The sequence below is a fragment of the Peromyscus californicus genome, unplaced genomic scaffold (assembly GCF_007827085.1).
Source record: "Peromyscus californicus insignis strain IS unplaced genomic scaffold, ASM782708v3 Scaffold_12__1_contigs__length_115047231, whole genome shotgun sequence".
Taxonomy (NCBI): domain Eukaryota; kingdom Metazoa; phylum Chordata; class Mammalia; order Rodentia; family Cricetidae; genus Peromyscus; species Peromyscus californicus.
Window position 1 is genome coordinate 37,739,301 of NW_026294413.1, and position 25,401 is coordinate 37,764,701.

The following is a 25,401-nucleotide window of genomic DNA, read 5'->3' on the forward strand; positions in this document are numbered from 1 at the left end:
TTACTACTAATCTCTAATCACTTCTTTCGTGTAATGAATATGACTTCATTTGGTGTTAAAGGTCTGTTTTCTCAGACAGGTGGATATAACCATTCTCCAAAAATTATTACCACAATAACTGCTAATAATATAATCATAATTACTTCCTTCAATTTCTGTGCATGTGTCATTTCTAACCAAACTATTTCCATGGAAAACATTATTATGAATGTCAATGTAGTTTGCTAGTCACTTCAATTTGAAAAAATCAATTTGTCTTTATTGTTCAAAAATGCTAAAGTAACTCATCTGAGTTATAAAAAGCAATCTGAGAATGGCCACCAGGAAGAAATAAAAGGGAACAGGAAAGGAGGCAGACCTTTCATAATTGAAGCTTATTTTGTTCTGGAATCTTAAAAAAAAATAGTATAGAAAGTTGTGGCTAATGGGTTATGAATACTTAAAGTTTCTGATGGTAGCTTATGAAAATATATCACAACCTCTTCTAAGTCTTTTTTAGGAAACAGCGAGTTTATCACCATTATTAGCAGACAGCTTTCATTTCTGTGATTGATTTTATTTATATTCTTCAACTTTGTTCATTCTTCTCCCCTCCTTAGCCTGGTTCCTCTGACATGAAAATGAGGGAGGGGGGACTTCCCCCTCCTGCTTCTTATTGTATGTACTCTCACTTCACGGTTGATAGTGATTCAAAAATTCTACAGTGGCCAAGAGTGGTGCTGCATGCCTGCATCCAAACACATAGGAGGTGGCGGTAGAAGGGTCCAGAATTCAAGACCAGCCCTGACTAGATGAAACCTTGTTTCAAATAAATAAACAAAATTTAAATAATGTATAAAATGTTTAAACTGAATAGATAGTGAGGAAATACACACACACACACACACACACACACACACCCCAGTAGTGAGGAAAAACTAAAACTTTGTGTACATGGTTTCATATTGTGAGACACAAAATAGAAAGGTTCAGTGTTAAAGAGATGCTTGTGAGGCTGGAGAAATCGCTCAATGACTAAGAGCACTGGCTGCTCCTCCAGAGGACCTGGGTTCAATTCCCAGTACCTACATGAACTCTTCTGGCTCCCATGGGCATTGTGCCCATGTTGGCACACCAATGTACAGTAGACAAAAGACCCATGCACATAAAATAAAAAATGAAGGGAATTTTTTTCTAACAACTGCTTTTAACATTAACAAAGGGAAGTGTTATAAGCTATGAAATACAGGATCTGAGAAACTTGATGTTATTTACCATCACAATTACTAATACATTTCCCAATAAATTGACTATTCTTCCCAATATTCTTTTCATAATCTTTCTCTTCTTCCTTTCTCTCCTCTTCCTTCCTCTTGTTCTCTCTCTCTCTCTCTCTCTCTCTCTCTCTCTCTCTCTCTCTCTCTCTCTCTCTCTCATATGCACTTTCTTTCTCTGCCTCTGCCCTCTCTGTCTCTCTGTCTCTCTCTGTCTCTGTCTCTCTGTCTCTCTGTGTGTCTGTGTGTGTGTGTGTGTATGTGTGTGTGTGTATGTGTGTGTGTGTGTGTGTGTGTGTGTGTGTGTGTGTGTGTGTGTGTGTGTTCATGTAAGAGTTTAGGCACACTTGTGCCACAGAGGGCTCATGGATGTCAGAGGACAATCTTAAATGCCCATCTTTGCCCTCTATCTTATTTGAAACAGGGTATCTTGTTCTAGTCGTAGGAGCTTCTGGGAACTCTCCTGTCTCTGTCCCCTTTCTTATTTGAGCACTAGGATTACAGCTGTTTGCCACCACATTTGACTTTACACAGATTATGGGTTAAACTCATCCTCACCCCATCACAGCAAACACTTTGCCCACTGAGCCATCCCCCAGCCTTCCCTCTACTCTTCAGTTAGTATCTTTCAATGGGTTTTACATACTCTGAAAATTACACATTCCATCACAGGAGTAAAATACCGAAGGAAAACACTAAAATATGTATTTCCACAATATTTCCATACTTATAAAATTGAAAGTAACTTCAAATTGCCTTGGAAATAATAAGTCTGCCAAACACACAAATATCCTCCTCCCTCAATTTCCCCTCTTTGATTTGAAGTAATTTTTACTGTTTTATCAAGCCACCCTACAGACCTCATGATTGTTTCTGAAGTTATACCAACGTTTGAGGAGAAATATTCAGCACTGTTAGGATTAGAAGCACAGGCGAGGCAGGACAGGAAGGATGGTACAGGAAATGAGTGATTCTTGTAGCAGAATTGGGAGAAAGAAACCTGGGGGTAAGAATATCAAGAAGACATCGGTTAGGAGTTAGGGTCCTGATGTTGTAAAAACCCTGTCACTGTTCTCATCGTGAGTCAGGGAAATAGATGGCAATTTTGTGTTCTTCTACTTCGGTTTTCATCTCTATTTTACCAGTCTCCATTTAAGGTGTGGAACATGCTGTGTTTGTTTCTGCATGCCTGACCCTTAACACTTGAGAGGACCTGGAAAATTTATAATAGAATAAATCTTCATCTTGGGAATGAGACTCGGAAGGCAACTCTGTTTGTTTTTACTTACTATTGATGGTTTCTTTTTTCTTGTCAGTTATATGGTGCAAGGGATTCATCCTTCTTTCCATATTTTCTTAAAGCCATCACTTCTAGAAGTTAACATTCTCAGGAAGGAACTTGATAAACTAAAGAAATAGAATACATGGTGTTCTGGGTGGTTAAAAAGTTAAGAAAGATGCTTCTGCCTCTCCATGGGGGTGGACTGATGGCAGATCAACATTCCTGCCAAGAACAAGTAGGATGCCAGACAAAACAAATAATCATCAAGTGCTTTAGAAGCAATGAGGAGAAAGAAATGAAGTTTTAAGAGGAGTCTACCTTTCACTGGGATGATACTCTAACCTCCAGATCAAGTGTTTGAAAGTTGCATGGTCTGCAGATTGAGACAAAGAAATCAAGAGTGGACAGTTACATGGGGCTACCCTGCTAGAACAGGGCTCTTGAGGGACCTCAGTATAGACTTGAATTTACTCACAATGAATTAATACCCTGCCAAGCTGTTAGTGGAAGAACCCCAGAGGGCTGTGCCCTAGGAAACAGCACAGATGAAAGAAGCCCGAGTCTTCTAAAAGCTGTAGCTTAGCCCAGGGTTACCCCATTCACTGCTTGCATTAAAATGTTGCCACTCACCCTTTGTTCGTGGGAGAGAAAATTGAATCTTCTGGTGGCAGAATTGTCTTGTTCTTCTTTGTTAGATATATATATCAACATATGTACGTACATATGATTTCAACTCAAAATTATGAGTCATGACAAAAATTAGGACATATGAACACATCATACACATGAGTACACAGAAGTGGGTATGTAGATAGATGCTCAAGATACTGGCAGTATTAACTAAGGGCTGAGATGAAAATATTCCAGCAAATAAAGGAAAAGATAAGATAAATGAAAGATGCCAGGCGGTGGTGGAACTAGAATCCATTTAAAGAAGCAAATGGAAACTAATAAAATAGGGGTGTGGAGTATGAAAATTAAAACTTATTAATAGGAAAAGTGGCATTTCAGCCAAGTAAAAGAACTGAGTATTGAACTAGAAGATCATTAGGAACTATCCAGTCCAAAATACAGACCAAGAGAGATAAAGGGAATTTATGGGAAAAAAAATAGCATACATATGCAGTGTAACGAAAAGGTTTACCACAGTCATGTCCAAGAGTTACAGTGTGTGATATTTATGCAGCTTGAGCAGATGAAATTAGTTGTCATGATTTTATTTAACTTAGCCTATTTAAAGTATTATTTCAACTTGTACCAGTCTCTGTGTAGCCCTGGCTGTCCTGGAAATCTTCATGATGTATCTGTAGGAATGGTACACACACACACACACACACACACACACACACACACACACACACTCACCACTTCTTAGCAGGAACTGATTAGTAAAGTAAAACTATATAATGCCTTTATAAGAATGTCATAAATACACTATGTGAAGGTCAGGGAAGGGGTGTGTGAGTGTAGTTTGAAGAGGATTTTTCAGATTTATATTTTGTTTGTTAATTTGTGTGTTTGTGTGTGCACACATGAGGTGTGTGAGCCTGAGATGGTGCACAGTTAAGTTAGAAGACAACTTTCTGATATCAGTCCTCTTCTTCACTTTGCTGAGGCAGGGCCTGTCAGGTTTCTGCTGATGCGTATATGAGCTTCAGGTCATTTCCCCAGGTTTGCCTCTATTTTCCCCCTAAAAGCGCTGGGATTTTGGGGACACACCATTGTATCTGATGTTTTTAATGTAGGTTCTAAATATTAAATTCAGATTATCAGGCTTATGCAATAAGTGCTTTGCCCACTGATCCATCTCACCATCCCGATTTAGGGTCTCACCCCATACAATGCCCAAGCTGGCTTATAACTCACACTTACGAAGATCTCCTGTCTCTGTCTTCTGAGTGCCAAGTGTCATAATTACAGACATGAAATACCACCCTGAGCAGGAAAACCCTCTCTTTCCTTTCCAAGCTTTGTTAGCATAAAATACCTTACATAACAGCTCTTCAGCACCAAATAATATTTAGCAAGGGCAATATAATTATTCATTCCTAATTTCTTACATTGTGTTTTCTTCTTTAAAGATTGAAATTAACCACATTTGTGTGCTTTTTTTTTTTTTTTAGTGACAATACTTCAGTGTTTGTGACACTGTATATTGGGCAATAAAGAGATAGCATTTTTCGTCTGACAAATGAAGACCTTAAAAGTGAGGATACATAGGCATTGTACATCCTGTTTCTGTTCTCAAACGTGTGAAAGTGCAGTTCCTATAAGTTTGAGAAAAATAAATAGTAAATCCTCATTCTTTGGGGTTGGAAGAGAGTTTGATCATGATAAAAGAACTGTCTTAGGAAAGGCAAACAGACGGCAAAGAGAAAAGGTTGAGAAGTTTAAGGAATAGGTTTCTTCAGGGACTGACGTTAGCTCTAGGCTTACTTAACACTTCTACAAATAGTCTGGAGAAAGGCAGTACTCTGTCAAATATCAGAGGTCTTAGAGAACGCTAAACTTTCTAGTAGGAAAGAATAAATTGGTGAGCGTCCACGGGGAGGACCTTGCAGTTCTGTGCAGGCTAGTGGATGATGGCTGTGGAAGTGGGCAGTGGGGGAGGGAGAGAGACCACGTACCTGCAGGACTTCAAAGCAATGGCTTTTAAACATTTAAAATGATACACAGATCTCTTTAAAAATTTAACATTCTGAGCTCTTTTCCCAGGAAAAATGCTCATAAGCCCCACAGTAGGAATCCACACTTCACAGTGGTCTCAAATTGCAAATAAAAAGGTCTAACTGTATATATTCTTTTCCTCCATCTGTTCATATAGCAAAAACAAATATTGAATATTAGCTATAATGGTGGGCCTATGTTAGCTACTAGGAAAATACAGAGAGACCAAGACAAACTTGACCTCTGACTTGAAACTGACCTAGACTACATTGGGGAAAGCAATATCCAAGCATTTATGATGTGATGTAGTAACTCTTCTGGTTCCCATCCTAAGGCATTATGAGTGTCTCTGAAGGTTACCCACCAATTCCAGCTGTAGGTAGAAAGAGTTTCATAAATGTCTTATAAGGAAATATCTAATTGATACAGTGGCCAGTTAAAAATACAAAGAATGGCAGACACACTGTTTTATGCTGTAGTTCAAATATTTACTTTTTTTGTGTGTTATACATCAGGATAGGTATATAATGGAACGAAGCAACCAGATTGAACACTAGTATAAGAGCATTTTCTAAGTCTATGATATTTTGGACTTAAAGATGAAAGCTTTGAGAACACTATAAATTATACATATTACTATATATGTCAATATACAGGGAATCAGTTTTGTGAGTAAAGTTCTTTTTACCAAATTTCAAATACTGAAAGACAAATACTTTTGAAACTTGATCTGACCAACTTTCTTTTTTACCAAGTAAATAAGCTTCTGAACACATTATATCAAATATGGCACTGATAAATATTAATGGAAATAGGAGTTTCTAATATACTTCAGAATTCTAAGAATAGTAAAGTAATCTTCTAGTTAATTTTATTGTGGTTTTAGCAAAGGTAATCCAGTAGTCTTTATCAAGACAAGTCCTGGAATATCTGTGCTTTAACACGATAGCAGTTTCTCTCCAGTATGTACACACACACACACACACGCATACGCATACTCACAATTTTATATGTGCATATATATAATTGTGGCCAAATGAAAGAACATGTGTGCATCATTCAAGGTCCTCCAATAGAGCAAATTCCAACAGAGAACTATTTGACTACCATTATTACCAAGGTTTCTGGCTGAGTAATCTCTGGGTAAAATAAAAGAGGATAATTAGGTGTTATATTATAGGGTGATGAGCTATTATTAGAATTACTGCTCTTTCCCTGTGATAAAAATAATGCAATAAATCAGGAGATGATGGTACCACTAATTAAAACAGTGGAAGTAAAGGAAAGTAGTAAGATAGTTTTCCTGGAAGAAAGGAAGCACGTGTATTTGGGTATGAGGGAATTTAGGGAGAATACACACACACACACACACACACACACACACACACACATACACACACACACACAAAGAAAAGATAAAAGAAAACAAAACAAAATCCTAAGATTCTTTAACTCAGAAATGTGTTAATCATAGTGGTATAAAATTTGAGGCCAAAAACCCAAGGTTGAGGCCATAGAAAGTGATGAGCCCTCAGGGAAGGGGCCACACTTGGGGCTAACAGACAATGTGTGCTTGGAACAACAGGAATGTCACAGGAGCAAGTGAATGCACAGTACTGCTGTAGGGTCATCAAGGATAGAGGAAGAAATGTCGAGGAAAAGCGGTCACTGTAACCACCAGACTCACAGGAAGTCATCATTGCCCTGAATCGGCTCTTAAAGTCACTATTTCAGCTGGTATTATGTCACTGGCTTCCACTGTCCCCAGTAGGCTCTGATTTCACACTGTTCAGAGGTCCTGGGCTGAAAAGAAGACCTAGAGTAAATCCAGCTATAAAGTAGAGTGCATTACTGAAATTACTTCCAAAAGAAGGGAATATAAGGAATTAGGACCTGTCTTTGCTCAGAGAGGTTCCTGAAAAAAAATAAGACATGGGGAAATCTATTGGCAAGTCTTCCTTAGTGACCACTGTTGAATCAACATCTCACATTTTCTCCAGATCCCCTAACTAGAACAAATCTAGTAACACCATCTCATCTCCATTGTGCAAATCCCAACTGGCCCTCCAATCTATTCTGAGTACAGTTAGGGTACATCTGATTGGATGATTCTTCTCCACACCCCTCACTGGGACTAGAGACCTACAAGGCCAAACATCTGTAACCCCACTGCCCACATTTCTGCCATTCTCCCCATGGCTTACTCTCCAGCCATTGTTCTTAGAACACAGGGCGTTAGTACTCTGCATGGAACACTTTCCTTTCTGAAATATGTGCATATTCATTCTGTCCAACCCCTCAAATCTTTGCTTCCTCTTCACCCGAGAAGACAGACTTGGGTTTGGCCATCCTTTGAAAAAATCTCTGCCTCAGACTTCAGCACTGTTGCTCCACCATTTCCACCTTCATGTGCTGCCCTTCTGATAGATTGTATTTCTATTGTAGTTGGCATTGTGAACTGCCTTATTCCCATCGTATGAGCGCCAGGAGGCTTATCAGTGTTGTTTTCCTAGAGCAGAGCTTGATCAATGCATAGATCAACTACAGATGAGTGAATAGGATTAAGATTGACCCTTTGGAATCACTTTTTTTTTTTTTTTTTTTTTTTTTGGTTTTTTCGAGACAGGGTTTCTCTGTGTAGCTTTGCGTCTTTCCTGGATCTCGCGCTGTAGACCAGGCTGGCCTCGAACTCACAGAGATCCGCCTGCCTCTGCCTCCCGAGTGCTGGGATTAAAGGCGTGCGCCACCACCGCCCGGCTGGAATCACTTTTTTAAAGATGCATACTTTAACATCCCTCCCTACAAAAAAAATGATAGGGCACCTTGAATTAAAAATTTGTACAATTTTTTTTATTAAGAAATTTTTTATTCATTTACATACCAACCACAAATCTCCCTCTCTTCCCTCCTCCTGCCCCCAGCCTTCCCCCATCAACCCACCCCCATTCCCTCCTCAGACAAGGTAATGCCTCCCATGGGGAGTCAGCAGAGCCTGGTACATTCAGGTGAGGCAGGTCCAAGCCCCTCCCCCGGCCTCAAGGCTGTGCAAGGTGTCCCCCACAGGTACTGGGCTCCAAATGAAAGAGATACTGTGATAGAAAAATTTGTACAATTTAATTTCAGAATCCTTTTTCCTCTTTTGCCTCAGTGAACACGATACCATACCATCCTAAGTATTTTAGGTCTATTAATTCTTGCCATATAGTATTTCTGTTAGCTACAGAAAATAAATTGCTAGACTGATTTAAGAAAATAAGAATATTGCTTATCTCCTATATTTTCAGTAGCTGAGACATACATTATTGTGCTATTTCTTTTCTAGATATACAGTTACTGTACTATTTTGCACATTAATTTTCTATCTTTCTGCTTCTCTGTTTGCTCTGAAATATTTGCACAACCACGATTTTTAAGTTAGATGAAAGATTTTTCCTGATGTTTGCTATCTTTTGTAATGTTAAATATTATTTTCATAGTTGAGATCTTCCAGCAACTGCTGTGTTCTGCAGTCCCTGTGTCCAAGTGTAGCAGCTTGACAGGAAAGCTGGTTTTTACTTTGTTTATGAATTTGTTTTCTCCTCTGAGACAGTAAAACCACCTATTCCCTTTTCCAGAGTAACTTCATTTTACCTCCCTAGTAAGACCCCAGTTTACTGCAGAGAATTGGGGACTATAACCAGGATAAGCCTTTCAAACCCTATGTTCGGCTCAGCGTGTAACTGTAATCAGACAAGCAATTATTTAATTTTCTTAATGATGCACTTTATAAATGTCAGTGTAATAACTTGAAAAGAGAAGAATCCAAAACGGCATGAAATATATTGATAAGTATTGGAAGGAAGACAGATTTGAAAGGATTTGAAACAAAATATAGTAAGCGTTCTCTGCATATTTGGGCATATGCAACTTGTTGGACTGCATATTTTATTCTTTCCAATATATAACTTTGGCTATTAGAGTTTAAAATAATGTTTAAAAATCCAGAAACACCATTTGCCCCTGAACAAAATTTAGAAATACCTAACCACTGTTTTCAAGCATATTTAGTATTTTTAAATGAAAGTGTAAGTGTCTTTCTCTAACACTCTTCTTGGACATATAAAATCAATAGCACAAAGAACAAGGAGCCAATAATAGTATGAATTTCAGGTTGTTTTGAGTTGCAGTGATCACCTGCTATTTACTTACGTGTTACCTGTTTTTTCATGGCTGTGGAGAAGGGAACACCTAACTCCAGCCCATAGGTACCAGATTGCTTCGCAAGCCTCCAACAGGCATGGCATTCAGTTACACTGAAGACAGGGCCAGTTCTTAGACCTGTTATTCACTGTTTACAGTCACATAGGTCAGAGACTAAAAGGCACCTCAGCATCCTGGTGGCCATGATGACTGATGGCCACTGTTGATGATGAGATTTAAATTTAATACAGGTGTCCATATGTGCTCCCCAGTTCCCCTTCTACAATCCCCTGCTTTTTTATATCCATCTCCCTGTCAATGTGTGCAGTAGTTTGAAATCAAACTTTAGTCAGTCAAATGATAAAAAGGTTGTAAGCTGGCTACCCCAAATCCATAAGAATGGTATCTTAATTCATTTCAGATACGATTACATTTGTTATTTTAAAGTAATTAATATAAAATTACAATTTGGTGGTTTTTCTGAAAGTGAAAATTTTCAGGTGATAAAATGGGGTGTTGGGTTTTCTTAATGGTTTACATAAAATTGGGAGCCTACTTAATCACACACGAATAGGGAAAACGGAAAGCACTGTAAAAAAATTCAATTTAGCATTACAGAGATTATTTCAGCACAACACTTTATCTGTACTACTGTATAAAAACACTCCTAACTGCATCAATTTTCACAGCCATTTAGTAGATTAGAAAGCAATTGTAAACAGTGTAAAGCCCACATTAACTCCTGTCAGCATCCTGCCTTTTGCTCAGTTATGGATTTGTTTGAAATAGCAGTGATCTCAACTGATTGCATCGACATCACAGAGCATATCATAAATATGAATGAAGAAGCCAGTGGAGTGGCTGCATAGCTCTGTATAGCAAGCCCTTGCCCTCCCTCTCACGGTTCCAAGTCTACACCATGAGGAAGCATGCCCCTCTCTTGAAGAATTAATTCCACGTGTTCTCATATGGCAGTCATGACAACTGACAGGTTTTCAGATCACCCTGCATTTTATATTCTAATATTGAACCATTAATAACCATCTGTTCTTTAATGTTCAAAAATATATCTAGATAATATGAAATCCATTGAGCTATTTGAAAGTGATTATTAATTTTAATAACATGCCTTTGATTTTTAGTAGATTATCTTGATTGATAGCTGCCTAAAAGCATAGCATGGTAGCAACTATCTCATCTGAGTCGAAACTAGTGAACGTGATTGAGAGCAGTTAGCATGGAAATTCTTCTGAATGAGAGAAGATTTCTCTTATTCAGGTTTCTTCAGTAAGGGTTTAGGAAGCTCCAGCTGTCCTTTGTTTGGAAGATGAGAGGTTATATTTGAGTTTGGTTTGAGTGGTTGCTGTGCTATTTTTAATGCCAACTACATTGAAAGGTTTTGGTGGTAGAAGGAAGAAATTTTGAAAAGACCTTTTTCATACTATTCCATTTGAAGAAAGGGTACCGGTGCATATCTTTTTAATTGCTAGTCTCAGCTACAATTGTCATTCTTTCTTAGGTGAGGGTCATTTTATTTTACTACTTAGTATCCTTTGTGGGAAAATACTTAACACTGATGGAACTTGTAATGCTAATTCCTTAAGTATATCTTAGTCTTCCAAAAGAGTATACATTTCAGTATGCAGCGTGGGAATGTACTTTGGTTGTGCGTTGACAAGTCAGCAGATCATTTACCTGACTGTCGATGGCTCCTTAGCAGCTGCTCCCTTAGCTTTCTTATATGTAGATGAAGAGGCAAATAGCCACCAGGTGAAACCAGTGCTATGGAGTACTCTACTTTGTACTTTACATACAGTATAGCATCTTATACAATCATACATCGTCCTCCTTTCTTGTAAATACTGGCTTTTTATTTGACCAGTAGCCATTGTCCATACTGCTGAGGTTTATAAAGACAATTTCTCTTAAGCGTGTTACTTACCTGACCAGATTCATCCCACTTGCCTACCCTTGCTCTCTGTCTCTTTACCCACTCCCACTGGTTTCCTTCTTTCCCCTACTCTACCTTCTGAATTTTTGCCTTATGTATAAATATATAACACGTAACTATATATTATGTCATATATATGGTTTTATGTGTCTACATTAAAATTGAAGGAATGGGGAGATAATTCTATGAGTAAGTCACTTCACCCACAAGTGTGAAAACTGGAATTCTCTGTTTTTCCCTAACCCTTTCCAAGTTTCAGATTCTACATTAAGGTTTTTTAATTCATTTGAATTGATTTTTATATAGGGTAAGAGATAAGGATCTATTTCCTTCCTGCTATGTATGAATATCCAGTTTTCCCAGCTGCATTTGATAAAGAAACTGTTTTTTCTCCAGTGTATACTTTGGGCTTCTTTGTCAGAAAGACTATAGTCATGTGGATTTATCTCTGGGTCCTCTTTTTCAGTGGCTTCTGTGTATGTGCACATGTGTGTATATCAGAACCATACATTTTTGTTACTGCAGCTCTATAGTACAACTTGAAATCAGATACTGTGATACCTCCAGCATTTTCCCCTTTTTTATGATTTCGTTACTTGTGTTGGCTATTTTGTGCTTCCATATGAATTTTAGAATTTTCTTCTAGTTCTATGAAGAATGAAGTTAAAATTGTGATGGACGTTGCATTGACTCTATAGACAACTTTTGGAAATGTAGCAATTTTCACTCTCTTCTGCCAGTCCATGAGTGTGGGAGGTCTTTCCAACTTCTCATGTCTTCAGTTGTCTTTCTCTGCTGCTTGTTTTTAATTTTTTCATTGTGGGGTCTTTCACTTCCTAGGGTGAGTTTATTCCTGAGGTTTGCTGTTTTGATTAACATTTGTCCACTTGAAGCTATTACAAATAGATTAATTTTCCTTATTTCTTTCATAGCATGTTTGTTAGTCATATGTAGAAAAGCTACTGATTTTGTATGTTGACTTTTATATCCTGCTACTCTGCTAAAAGAGTTTACCAATTCTAAGAGTTTACTGATGGAGTCTTTAGGGTCTCTGATAGGCTCATATCTACAAATAGGAGTAATTTTACTACTTTCTTTCATATTTGTGTCTCTTTTCTTTCTCTTATCTTAATGCTCTAGCTAAGACTTCAAGCACTGTATTGGATAAGGATGGAGAACATGAATGGACATCCTTGTTGTAAACCCAATTTTATTTTTTTTTATTTTTTTTTATTTTTTTTTTTTTTTTATTTTTTTTTTTTTTTTTTGGTTTTTCGAGACAGGGTTTCTCTGTGTAGCTTTGCGCCTTTTCCTGGAACTCACTTGGTAGCCCAGGCTGGCCTCGAACTCACAGAGATCCGCCTGGCTCTGCCTCCCAAGTGCTGGGATTAAAGGCGTGCGCCACCACCGCCCGGCTTAAACCCAATTTTAATGGTAGGGCTTTGAGCTTTCCCCCATTTAGTATGTTGGCTATACTTGTCATGTATTTTGTTATGTTTAGGTATGTTCCTTTTATCCTTCTTACCTTGGGACTTTTATCATAAAGGGATGTTTAACTTTATCAGAGGCTTCATGTGTGTGTTTTTGAGTGTGAGTATGTGTGTATCATCAGTGATCACATAATTTCAGTCCTTAAGTTGGTGGAACTGATATTTGCATATGTTGAACCATCCCAGCATCCCTGGAATGAAGCCAACTTGTCATGGTACATATTTACAAATGTTTTGATACCTTTACATTTATGTTCATCATACAGCTTGCTTTTTTGTTTGTGTCCTTCCACAATTATAATATCCATGTAATGTGATTTTTGTAACTCAAACGAGTTTTGTAGTGCTCCTTTACTTTCTATTACAGAATATTTTGAAAAGTGTTGGTTTTAGTTTTTAATAGTCTAGTAGAATTCAGCAGTACTCTATCAGAGCCTGAGCTTTTTATGGAAAATATTTGTTACTTCTTAAGTTGTATTGTTTTAGACATAAGTTGCTTATGTCTTCTTGGTTTAATTCTGAAAGATCTTATGTGTCTAGAATTTATCCGTTTCTCATAGTTTTTTTTATAATTTATCAGAATATAATTTTCAAAGTATGCCTTAATGATCCTCTGAATTCCTTTGATGCCTATTATAAATTTCATTAATTCACATATTGTTATTTTCATTTTCGTTTCATTAATTCTTGCCCTGATCTGCATTTTTTTTGTCTACTTATTTTGTTCATGTTGTTATATGACCTTGAGGTTTGTGCTGGCTGACCTTATGTCAACTTGACACAGACTAGGGTAATCTGAGAGAAGGGAACCCCAGTTGAGATCAACCTGTAGCCAAACCTGTAGAGCATTTTCTTAATTACTGATTGATGGGGGATGGCCCAGCCCATTTTGGGTGGCACCACCCCTAGGCTGTGATCCTGGGTTTTATAATAGAGCACACTGAGCAAGCCATGAGGAGCAAGCTAGTAAGCAGCACTCCTCCATGGCCTCTGCATCAGCTCCTGCCTCCAAGTTCCTGCCCTGTTTGAGTTCCTGTCCTGACTTTCTTCAATGATGAACAGTGATATGGAAATGTAAATTAAATAAACGCTTTCCTCCTCAACTTGCTTTTGGTCATGGTGTTTCATCACAACAGTAGTTACTCTAACTAAAATAAGATGCATCATTAAATTATTTACTTAAGATTCGTGTGATTTTCTTTTTACCTTTACTTATTTGTGTGTAAATGTACACATGCCATCTCATACACTGGAGGTCAGAAGACCACTTAGGAGGCAGTTCTTTGCTTCCATCCTCTGTATCGCAGGAATCAAATTCAGGTTGGCTTAGTGGCATGTGCTCTTTCCTCGATGAGCCATCTTGCCCATCCTTATCTTTTTTTTTTTTCTAACCTAGGCATTTGTAGCTATAAACTTCCTTCTTGAACAGCTTGCATTACATTCCTTAAATAGGTCATGTTTTCATTTTTATTCAGTCCCAAGAAATGTTTAATTCGTTTTTTTTCCAGGTGTTTGTGTGGGTTCTTTAGTTTCCCTTCCTGTTAATGCTTTGGTTTATTTCATTGTGATCGGATGTTATACAAGGTAGTCCAGTTTTCTTAAACTCATTAAGTAACCTGCTTATGTTCCAATATGTGGTCTTTTTAGAAAAGTTTCATGGACTGCTGAAAACAATGTGCATTATGCAGAGTTTACATTAAATAAACTATAGATATTAAGTTCATTTGTTCTGTAATGTCACTTACCACTGATTTTTGTAGGGTGTCTATATGACCTGTTTGTTGTTGAGGGTAGCGTGCTTAGATCATGTACTAGTATAGTGTTGAGATCTGTCTGAATCTTTATACCCAATAGTGGATTTTTGGGTTTGTTTTCATGAAGTTGGTATGCCAATGTTCAGTAAATCTATGCTCCATGTGCCTGGAATATCTGTTGCTGTCTTTCTACCCTAAGGCTGTATTTGTCATTGCCAGTAAGGTATGCTTAACCTTCATGCGAATCAATTGGTCCTATTTTTTAATCCAATCTGCTAATCTTTGTCTTTTGACTAGAGAATGGAGACAGTTCGGATTCATAATTATTGCTTAAAGATATATGTGAGTTCCTGTCATTTTATTGTTCTTTGATATTGTGTACTTTTGCATTCCTTGTTTGCTTGTTTATTTTACTAATGTGCCAGATTCTTTCCTCTGGCCTCATAGATGTGTTTAGCTTTCTCATCAGTATACAAGGTTCCTTCAAATGTCTTCAATTATCCTTCAAGTATCTCAAGTATCTTTTGTGCTGGCTTAGTGGCCATATATTCTTTTAGCTTATGTTTATCATGAAATGCTTTTCTCTCTCCCACAATTATGATGGAGGGCTTTGCTGGATATTGTAATCCGGTCAGCATTTATTATCTTTCAGAACTTGAAATACATTATTTCATGCCTTCTTAGCTTTTAGAATTCCTGATGAGAAATCTACTGTTATGTGGATTTGCATCTATATATAATTTGATACTTCTCTCTTTCAACTGTCAATATTCTTTCTTTTTTCTTTGTGCTTAGTGTATTAACTGTAATATGACATAGAGAATTTCTTTTCTCGTCATGTCTGTTTGACATTTTAAATCCCTCCTAATCTGTTTTATTTTTGTATTTACTTATTCTTTTCCTTGTCCTCCTCCTGTTTTCTCCTTTTCAGCGCCCCCCCTGGTTTTTTTTTTGGGGGGGGGCATAGTCTCACTGTGTAGTCCCAGGTAACGGTAAACTTACTATGTAGACCAGGCTGACCTTTAACTCATATCTGAGATGGAATTAAAACAATTTTGTTTTACTTCACTACAGTCAGCTTTAGAGGATTTCATTCCCTGAATTATTTGTTTGTTTTTGATAGTTTGTTTTGCAGCTGTGGGGGCCTTGTAAACAAGAGGCAAGTGCTCTACCACTGTGCTGTCTCTCCCCTCCCCTCAATTCCCTCCTGAAACATCCTTCCCATCTCCTTCCCTGATGTTGGAAAATTATCTGCTCTGATGTTGTGGACTATATTTTCTATGCTCTAACTGGAACATCTTTCTTTGCGTGTGATTTATAGAGTTGGCCTTTTAATGATATTCCCCAGATGTCATAGATTCTGTTTGTACTTCATTTTATTTTTGTTATTCTCCAGCTGCTCTAATTCATCGTCTACCTTGTCTTCAGGCACTGATACTCTGTCTTCCATTGGATCCATTCTACTGGTGATTGCTTCTACTGATTTATTTGATTTATTGATCTTTTCATTTCCAAAGTTTCTGATTTTTCCAGTGTTTCTGTGTTGAACCCTTTGTTCCTGTTCTCGTGAAGTTGTTCACAAGTATGTTTTTGGTTCTCCGTCCTTTCATGGAACTGTCTTATAGTCATTCTTTTTTAATTTCACAGAACTTCATCGATTTAGCTCTCCGTTGCTGTGGAATTAGAAGTTTTTGATAGAGTAATTTTTTAATCACCTGTATTCTTTCAGTGGACATACTTGCTGTAGCCTATAGAACTAGGTTGGGGTAGGATCACTGCCGCTTCTCTCCTCTGGACAGGACACATATCTCAGTTAGCTCAGTCCTGGAACAGAAGGAACTGCGGAAGAAAACACAATAAAAACCAATCGCCTCTTCAGTGTTGACTCTGAGGGAGTAAAGTATGAAGGCTAGAACAGTGCATAGGAAGACCCTGAAAAGGAATGTATGATTGGACAGGAAGCAAACAGAGAAAGACTAGTGGTTATATTAGAACAACAGAAGCAAATGAAAATAGAAAGGCAGATCAAAAAGGGGAAGGAAACGTGGAGAGAAGGGATGAAGGAAAATGGAAGGAAGGGATAAACGCGATAGGGAAATGGAAGAAGACATAAGGCATTGCAGTCAGCCAGCCTAAGAAAGTCCCAGCAGTCTGGAAGCTGAGACACAAAGAGCCTCAACCATTCAGCCAACTGAGGGCCAGCCTGCTCATTGTGGAAGTCTACCCAAAAACTCAAAGAGGAGAGTTAGATATTAAATGTACGTAGCATAAAAATAAAGGGAAGCTGGATGGGTTTCGTGTTCTGTATGCAGACCCCATGCGGGTCCCTGCTGGCTGGACTAGCCCCTGTGATTCCTGCCATGTGCACAGATTCTGGTCTGCCTCTGTCCAGTCCCTGGCACAAGCACAGTGCTGAATTCGAATCTTTGTGGTCTCTGTCATGGTGCAGATGCTAGCCTAACTCTGTGGTCCTCCAGTCTATAACCCAGACCTACTATATCCTCCTCACAGAGCACTGGCTGTTTCAGACTCATATTTTTTTCCCCTTTTTAACTAGAGCTATCCCTATGACAGTTGCTCTGGGTACCCAGAGTGAGTTATGCGTGGAGGGACCTCCTGAAGTGGCTTTAAAAGTGGCTTCTCTACCTAAGTGCAGAGAAGAAAGCATTTTCCCAGCACTGCTCCTCCTGGTGTAGCTGCTGTGCAAGGCCTATCTCTCTGTCTATCTCCATGTCTCTCTCTCTCTCTCTCTCTCTCTCTCTCTCTCTCTCTCTCTCTCTCTCTCTCTCTCTCTCCTTAATATTGTTTGCTGTAGATGAATTTCTAAACAGTCTTATTAAATAAGAAACACAGAGCCAAATACAGGGGTAATAGCTGAAGAGATCGGAGAAATAGCAAATAGCCACGACCAGCCTTAGCTTACCACCACACAGTAGCTTCCCAAGAGAGAGCTTCTTCCTGCCTAACCTGTGCTTTTATTGCCTTCCTGTTCTGCCTTCTCATTGGCTTTCAGCCCAGCCATATGACTTCCTCACCACTGCCTGTCTATACAGACCTCCAGGTCTCTATGGTTGGTACTGGGATTAAAGATATGTGTCACCACACTTGACTGTGTCCTTGAACACACAGAGACTCTGCCTGCCATGTGATCAGATTAAGGGCGTACACCGCCTGACTTCTGTTTTATGGCTCACTATGTCCTCTGATCTCTAGGCAAACTTTATTTACTAACATACAAATAAAATATCACATTTCAGCACAAATGAAGTATCAACACATTTCCCCTTTTATCCTAATAAAAAGAAAAAAAAGGTTATAACTAATATAAGAAAAACTTATATACCTGGTGGACCAGGAATACTTCAGCTACAGTTTGCTACCGACATAGAGTACTAAATACGCAAGGCTGTCTCTGTCTTACCCTGGGACCGCAGCCCTCTGCACTCACACTAGCTGAGCCCTCTCTCTTCAAGACTGATCCTTCCAGAGCAGACTGGACATTCTCTCCTGTTCAGTTTCCCTGTCTCCTTCCTGCCTTTCTTTACTACTGAAACTGGTGTGTTTCCGCTGTTCCCCCTTTTGTAGGATGGCTGACACACTTTCCAGTAACCACTGCTTTGTTCCTTCAGACTTCTAGCAATCCATGCTTGAGTGCTGTCTGCCATCTTCCCCAGTCCTTTAAACATTCGAGGGAAGGGAGCATGTGAATCTGATGTTATAGTGGAGTCTTTCAAAAACACCAAAATTCTGGGGGAGATTGGAGATTTAGCACTATTCCCCCAGCTTTCCCAGTCCTAACTCTGTCCATCACTGGAGTCCCAGTGTTGGACATGGTGAGGAGGGCAATGTGGTACCCATCTCTGAGGGAAAGTCCTGTCTGTGTGCCTTTGAGTAAACATGTCAGAAGAGTCAGTCTCGTTCCTTTGTTCCTTAGAGTGGGTAAGCGAAGTGGCCTCATTATATCTGCAGGAATCTAGTTTGTCAAGTACAATCTAGCTGACTAGTAACCCACAGTCTATATTCACTGGAAGCCGTGGCTCAGGTTCAAAGTTAGAAATGATTAGTGTATTCATTTTTATCGACTGTAGCACTTTATGATGCTTATGGAAATATTCTTAGTAAATTATTCAATCAAATAAATTTTGCATGAGGGTTTTACTAACAAGTCTAAAAAATTATTTTCAACTAAATTCAGCCAGACAGATGGATTTTGTTCTCCAGGTGGTTGCGTATTTTTTGCTTGATAACCTATTTGGCAGCACTGGTTTGAACCTGTGAATATTTATACTTCAGGCCCTCTCAATAATTAAGAAAGCCACATTCTGTACCAGATGTTTCTGATGACTAAACAACTTTGTTCCGTTCCAGAACGGTAACACTTTTTTAAACTTTGCTTTTGTTTTTAGTAATGTTTCCCTGAGCACAAAGAACAAAGCAAGCATTTACCAAAGTCACGTGGTCACTGAGAAGCTACAGCTAATTTACTTTATTAAGCAGAAATGTAGACATCCCTGGAGCCTTATTTATCTTAGCCATCAAGGATTTTAGAAGCAATAAAAATTAGCTAGTTTACAATGTTTTCTGCTACTTTTCTCAGATTGTTAAGGAATCTAAGAAACAAATTGGACTTTGGAAACTGAAATTACGCTGTCTGAATAAGCTATTATCTAACTTCGTAGAGCTTTACATTTTTCTACCAAGACATGTTCTACAAATGAAAATGTATATTATTCCTTTACAGAAAGGCATACCAAACCCAAGTAGACCCCATTCGCTTGCTCTTTACCAAGCCCTATCCTGTCGAGAGTTTGCCGTTTCTGCCACATGGTTTGGAGACAGGGAGGGAGGGCCATGCACAGCTCTGAGGTTTTGCCTGTTTCCTGACATACTTCACCTTGACTAGAGCCGCTCATCACTTCCCTCTTCTCAACTGCCCTACGAAGATTAACTCTAAAGCCCAGAAGAGCTTCACGGCCTCTCACCTGTGCCTCTTTCCAGAATGGTGGGCAAACAGAGTAGGACTGTTTGGTGACTTCAGTTTACACACACAGGACTGTTTGGTGACTTCAGTTTACACACACAGGACTGTTTGGTGACTTCAGTTTACATGCACAGGACTGTTTGGTGACTTCAGTTTACATGCACAGGACTGTTTGGTGACTTCAGTTTACACGCACAGGACTCTTAGGTGACTTCAGTTTACACGCACAGGACTGTTTGGTGACTTCAGTTTACACGCACAGGACTGTTTGGTGACTTCAGTTTACACGCACAGGACTGTTTGGTGACTTCAGTTTACACGCACAGCGACAAACACTAGTGGGTCACATTGCAGTGCATTGCTAAGGAGTTTTTCTTTGTGGTCCTTTTAATGTGCAATGTACCAGACAGATTACTTTCTCATTGGTTTAAAGTACTATTTCATGGAAATTTTACTTTTGTTTAAGATGTGAATCATAAGGATCATTTAATTTTTCAGTTAAAAATCTAAATTAAGGCTCATATTTGAATCTCCAAGTTATAAGCTAAAATCTGATAGTTTCGTGCTCATTCACCTTCGTTATCATATGTTTTTAAAAGTGTCTCTATCATCTTAGCTGTTTTAAAGACACGCCGATCAAATGGTCACATGTGGTGCCAAAACCCTGTTCCATGTAATGTTAGGGTACCGTGTGAAGACCATCCAAACAGCCTCTGCTTTCACTTGTCTGTGAGTAGGAAAGAAAGATTAGAGCTGACCTCTCCATTCCTTAAAAGAATCACGTACCTTATAAAGCTGTGTTATGTTGTAAATATCATCCGCCAACCATAGAAAAGCACATCTGATGGGCTGTCCAGCTAAACTTTTTTGTGACTTCCCATCCATGGTTCTTTGAATGAAATTTCTTTCTAATTATGTCCCAGAATCTGCTCACTCACAAGCTCCAAGGAACCTCTCCCATGTCAGTCTAGCCTCTCACCCTGTGGCCATCACTTCCCAATTGTAAGGGCTCCACAGAGCCAGTCCCCACTTCCATCTGACTGAATGTTGTTCTCTTGCTAGACCCATCTTAGTAACACTCTTTGCGATCCCGGTTTGAAATACAGTTTTCTCAGAAACTTTCCTAAAAGTCATTTATTAAAACCTTCCCTCTTACATTTTATAATTGCTTCCTTCACTTTTCCTTCACTGCATTTACAAGTAATAATTACATATTTGATTATTTGTGCAATGCCTGTCTCTCCCAATAGAACGTAAGTTCTGTGGTTTTCAAAGTTAAAGTCAGAGGAAAGCCTATTGTAATCACTATTTCACACTGTTGACAGGTAAATTAGAGTTAAAATAGCTCTCAACAAGCAGTGCACAGCCTGAAAACTGAGATCAAGGAGAGGCTATGTGGTATGATATAGAAAGTACACCAGCATGAATGTCAAGGGCCTGAGGGAGCAGGCAGTGGTGGTAGTCAACGATGGGGTTTGACATGGAAGGAATGTTCAGTATTTCATCACATCATCCTGGACCTGTTGATCAGCTACTGGGAGCCTCAGTTTTCCTTGTATATGAAAGGCCCCTAAAGCACTATGGCCATAATGTTAGAAGTTCAAATGCAAGACGCAAGTAAGCATCGGTCTACAGTGTTCTTTGGGCTTCAGATTATAGTTGCATACTTTGCCAGGAAGTCCAGACACAGACAAGAGTGTAGAGATGGGACAGAGAGTGAGAAGAAAAGAAGAGGGCTAAAGATGAGTACAAGAAACTGTTTCCTTCGGTGACCCCTTTAGCTAAATTCACCGTGTTATTAACTGTTGATATCTTCTATTAACTTTTTGATCCTACCTTTCCTTCTTGTTTTTTTTTTCAACCTAATTTCTATAGGCTTGTAAAAGAACGTCCAATAATTCAAGTAGTCTTTTCTTCAATAAGAGAAAGGAAGAAAAAAGAAAGAAAGGTGAACTATTTGTCAAAACTCTAAGGAATCAGTACCCAGTAATATTGGGGGAGGGGGGATAAATTTCATCTTCTCTCAGTTATGATAATTCTAAAACATAGGATGCTATGATGTCAAATCTCTCTGGGTTATTCTGCATTCTACATTTTCCCCTTGGCTTTTTAAAATCCTTTTTGAATTGTGTTAGAATGAGAGTATTTAGTCTTAATACAGGCACTGCAAAAGCCTAATGCCGAAGGGTCAGGGTTATTTATAACTGTTTACAAGGGAGCAGTGACCTGGATCCTTTGGCTTTTGGTACACATACATGAGGGAAATACAGTCTATGTAATCCTAAACACTCTCCATCAGCCATCTCCAAACGGATGTGTAGTCAGATACAAAAGGCCTCTTTACAGATTGAAACTGTGCTGGAGCTAAAATCCTTCCCACCTTGTTTCCTTCTCGCCTGTCCTAGCTTCGATGCTTCTTTATTTGGCTGATTTTTATCACTTCTACAAGATTTAGTGAACATTTGCCCACATACTTAAAATGTCAGGTGATCTCTCATTCTGAATATCCCTGAGTCATGTTTTTATGATCACGTCTTGTATAAAAAGATGATAGTTTTCCTAATATGAAGCATGTTAGCTTTACAAAAACAATCAAGAGGGAGTGGCTGAAACCTTCCAGCTTTACTTTCACCTTTACCATATTCCTAGCACAATTAGATTAGACAAGCTTATTAGAATCCTTGACATGGTATCGTAGTTTAGCAAAAGATTGTTTAAAGTTGACAATGTAACACACAGGTGAAGAAATAAGATGAATGAAATGAGTGATGAGGCATTTCTATTTCATAGAAGGCAAGGCATTTATACTTTCCACAGTCTAGAGCTGGGGACAAAGAATCCATGGAAGAGCATGATCCATGAGCCTCCACTTGGAGTGGGTGAGGGACAGGAATCTCATTCTCAGTTCCCTTCTTTGGAAAATCCAAGAAGTAGTTAAAATAATTGAAGCGGTTCCTCATATGGACCAGCTCCTTATACTGTTGTTTTGATTCTCATCAGTCTTTTCCCCAGAAATTACTTGTGTGTGTGTGTGTGTGTGTGTGTGTGTGTGTGTGTGTGTGTGTGTGTGTATGTGTGTGTGTGCACGCATGTGAGGCAGTGTCTCATCACGTGTTGCAGGCTCACCTTGAATCTATTCTTTATCCCAGCCTTGCCTTGAGCATGTGCTTGCCCCCTGCCTCACTCTCACTGTAAGTAGCTGAGATTACTGGCCTGTACCACTAGGCCTAGCTCACTTTTTTTTTTTTTCATGATTAAAAAACAGCTGAAAGTTGATGGTCCTCTTTCATCAGCCTGTGCTCCTGCTTCCTTCTCCTCAAAAGCATGGCACCCATTATCACATCATCTGCACCTTCCACCACCTCAGATGCCTCTTCCTTTCTTTGTTTGATAGAGCCTACTATGGTCAAGACTGGACACAAATTGTTACTTCAATAGTGAACCCTAGGGAAGTATAGTCCAATGTTCTCTTGGTTCCTGCAGCATTTTTTAATGTCTGTTTTAGAACTTATTTATAGTTTGTTTTAATAATACTCTTCTAGACATAAGTGCCTCAAGGTTTAAGATCTTACTCATATTTATGTTCCCTGTCACAACATGAATACCTGGCCAGTGGGAGATAGGCTTTCCATTGTTGTTGCTTTGGTGTATGAATTAAACAACCAATTGCATGCAATACCTGACAGGTGGTCCTCTACTTTGAAACCAGTTATAGTCCCAAAGTTAATTTTTAAATCAGTTGTTTGGGAACTCACCAAGCAATTTCCCACGGACACAATGTTATAAATGTTATAAATGATGGTTAGGTTCCCAGGCTAGCCATCAAGAGCCTATTTAACCCATAATGTAGCTGAAACACTATGCAGTTGTAATGAAAAATAGCAGCAAACAGCACTGTTACACGTGCAGTGTTTTCATTCCATTAAGGAAATACAATTCCTCTATTGTGCAGAAAGCACAATTGGGGCAGATTATACTAAGCAACCAGCAGTGTAACATGGTCTAGGGACAAGAGGACCCGCATTGCTGAATGCTGAATGAACCCAAGCTCTTTCTCTGACTTATATGTAAGCTCTTCAATGTTGCTTCCCTGTACACCTGCCTCAGCACCTTGGTGATTCTTTCGTGCTTCCAGAGTGAAACATCCAAAGCTCTCCATCAACAGAGAGTGCATCAGGACATGATATTACACTGAGATAAGAGCTCTTTGGGGACGTAAAATGTAAAAAGTCACCGAGTTGAGACTTAGACCTCATTTGGCTAGCCCCAGTGCTGCAAGCTGAGTTGCCCAGTTACCCTCTTCCTCCATAGTCCACTCTAGCATGTGGAAGTTGATCTCTTCGCCTTACTTTCCTCTTGGATGAAATGATTCATCCAAGTTCAGGCTAATGGCATTCTGTTGCTTTCCATCTAAATTCTATATTTAGCATTGTCTGAGCAGAGTGGGAATTTTGGTGGCATCCAAACTGTTCTAGAGGAGTTATGATGATCACATTTCTAAAATGAGATGTATCAAACACCTCTTGTGTACATCAGACCTACTTTGACAGTGTTTGTTTTGGTTCCAGGCGTTTGGATGTGCTGAAAACCAATTTGTTCCCCAGTGCCTGCCTTTAAACTCTGCAGAGCACTAACCTCCATCATACATTTGTCCGTCCAAATCTGGATAACAACAATCCCAGAAGTCTGCTATCTCTCATGACTTCCCTTAGAATGTCTCACTTGGTTCTGATGCAGCAAATAGATGCTCCAGCCAACTGTCTAATCAAATTGTATTTCCTATTAGGAGCCATCTGTTTGCCGATGACTACTCCGTTTGTTTTCTTTTTCTTATTTTTCAGTGCAATTCATTTTAGTTCATTCATCTGTTTTCACCCTGCCACCTGCACTTCCCCTTTTCCTGGATTCATTTCTTCCATCCTTTCTCTCATGGGTGAGGGAAGAGGTAGGGTGTAAACCATGGGAGTTATCCAGAAAAATACTTGAGACTCAAAGCCTTCTCCCTAACCCTGTCCCCAGGCTGTCGAAGTCCTTTTTACTCTCCAGCTTCTTTAAGCTTGCCTGGCTGCCTTTCAGAAGACTTTTCTAGAACAAAAGAAAGAAATTACTAAGTCTTACAATCTTTGACTTCTATACCAAGAGGTTCACACTGGTTTCTTTCTCAGTCATTGCTTCCCTTCTGAGCTTGCAAAAAAAAACAAGCAACCCTACTGCTCTGCACAAAGAAATGTTTTCTATGTGACGTTTCCAACACAGTTTAACCCTTAGAACAATGTTAATATTCAGCCACCAACTTACATTCCATGATCTTCTTCATTGCCTACATATATATGCTTATTTACATGAAATACTGCTTAGCCTGAATCATAGTTGTCTATGAAAATGAGACTTTTCCAGCCTTAGTAGAATTTCCCACAGGTAGAATTCCCTGCAAACTATTTTGATGTATCTAGGTTTTACTGTTACTTCAGAGCCCAAACGAAAGCTTGCATGATGAAGTCTGCCTTACCTCTCTGGGTGGACCTCTCTCTGAAATTCTGTTCTCTGTCTATGTGCATGTTTGACATGTCAGTAAGACTAAAACTAACCCAGCCTAAGTTCTTCTCATGTCTCTAGCTCCTTTCAGATCAACCACAGCATCTTAAATGTTTATGGTTCCTAGCTCTGCGACTTAGACATATAGGTGCTCAATAAACATGTATTGACTCATTGTTCAATTATGTATGAACTTACTGTTTTAGGTTGAATTTTTCAATCGATCCATTCTTTTTCACCTTTTTAGTTACTATTTTCTTCTTGTCAGTGGTTTTAATTACCCAAGTGCACTTTTACCATCAATGAGTC

The 25,401-nt window shown here is 38.9% G+C and overlaps 1 protein-coding gene and 1 long non-coding RNA gene across 4 annotated transcripts in view; one reads left to right on the top strand and one right to left on the bottom strand.

Annotated features, from left to right (window-relative positions):
* The window catches only part of Diaph3 (diaphanous related formin 3), a 502,378-nt gene that overhangs the window by 449,319 nt on the left and 27,658 nt on the right, over positions 1–25,401 (top strand). The gene's annotated exons all lie outside the window — the stretch shown is intronic.
* LOC128107112 (uncharacterized) overlaps positions 5,738–25,401 on the bottom strand; it is a 57,429-nt gene continuing 37,765 nt past the window's right edge. The window contains exon 3 of the long non-coding RNA XR_008216962.1: positions 5,738–7,005. This is a non-coding gene — a long non-coding RNA (uncharacterized LOC128107112). The remainder of the gene's footprint in view (positions 7,006–25,401) is intronic.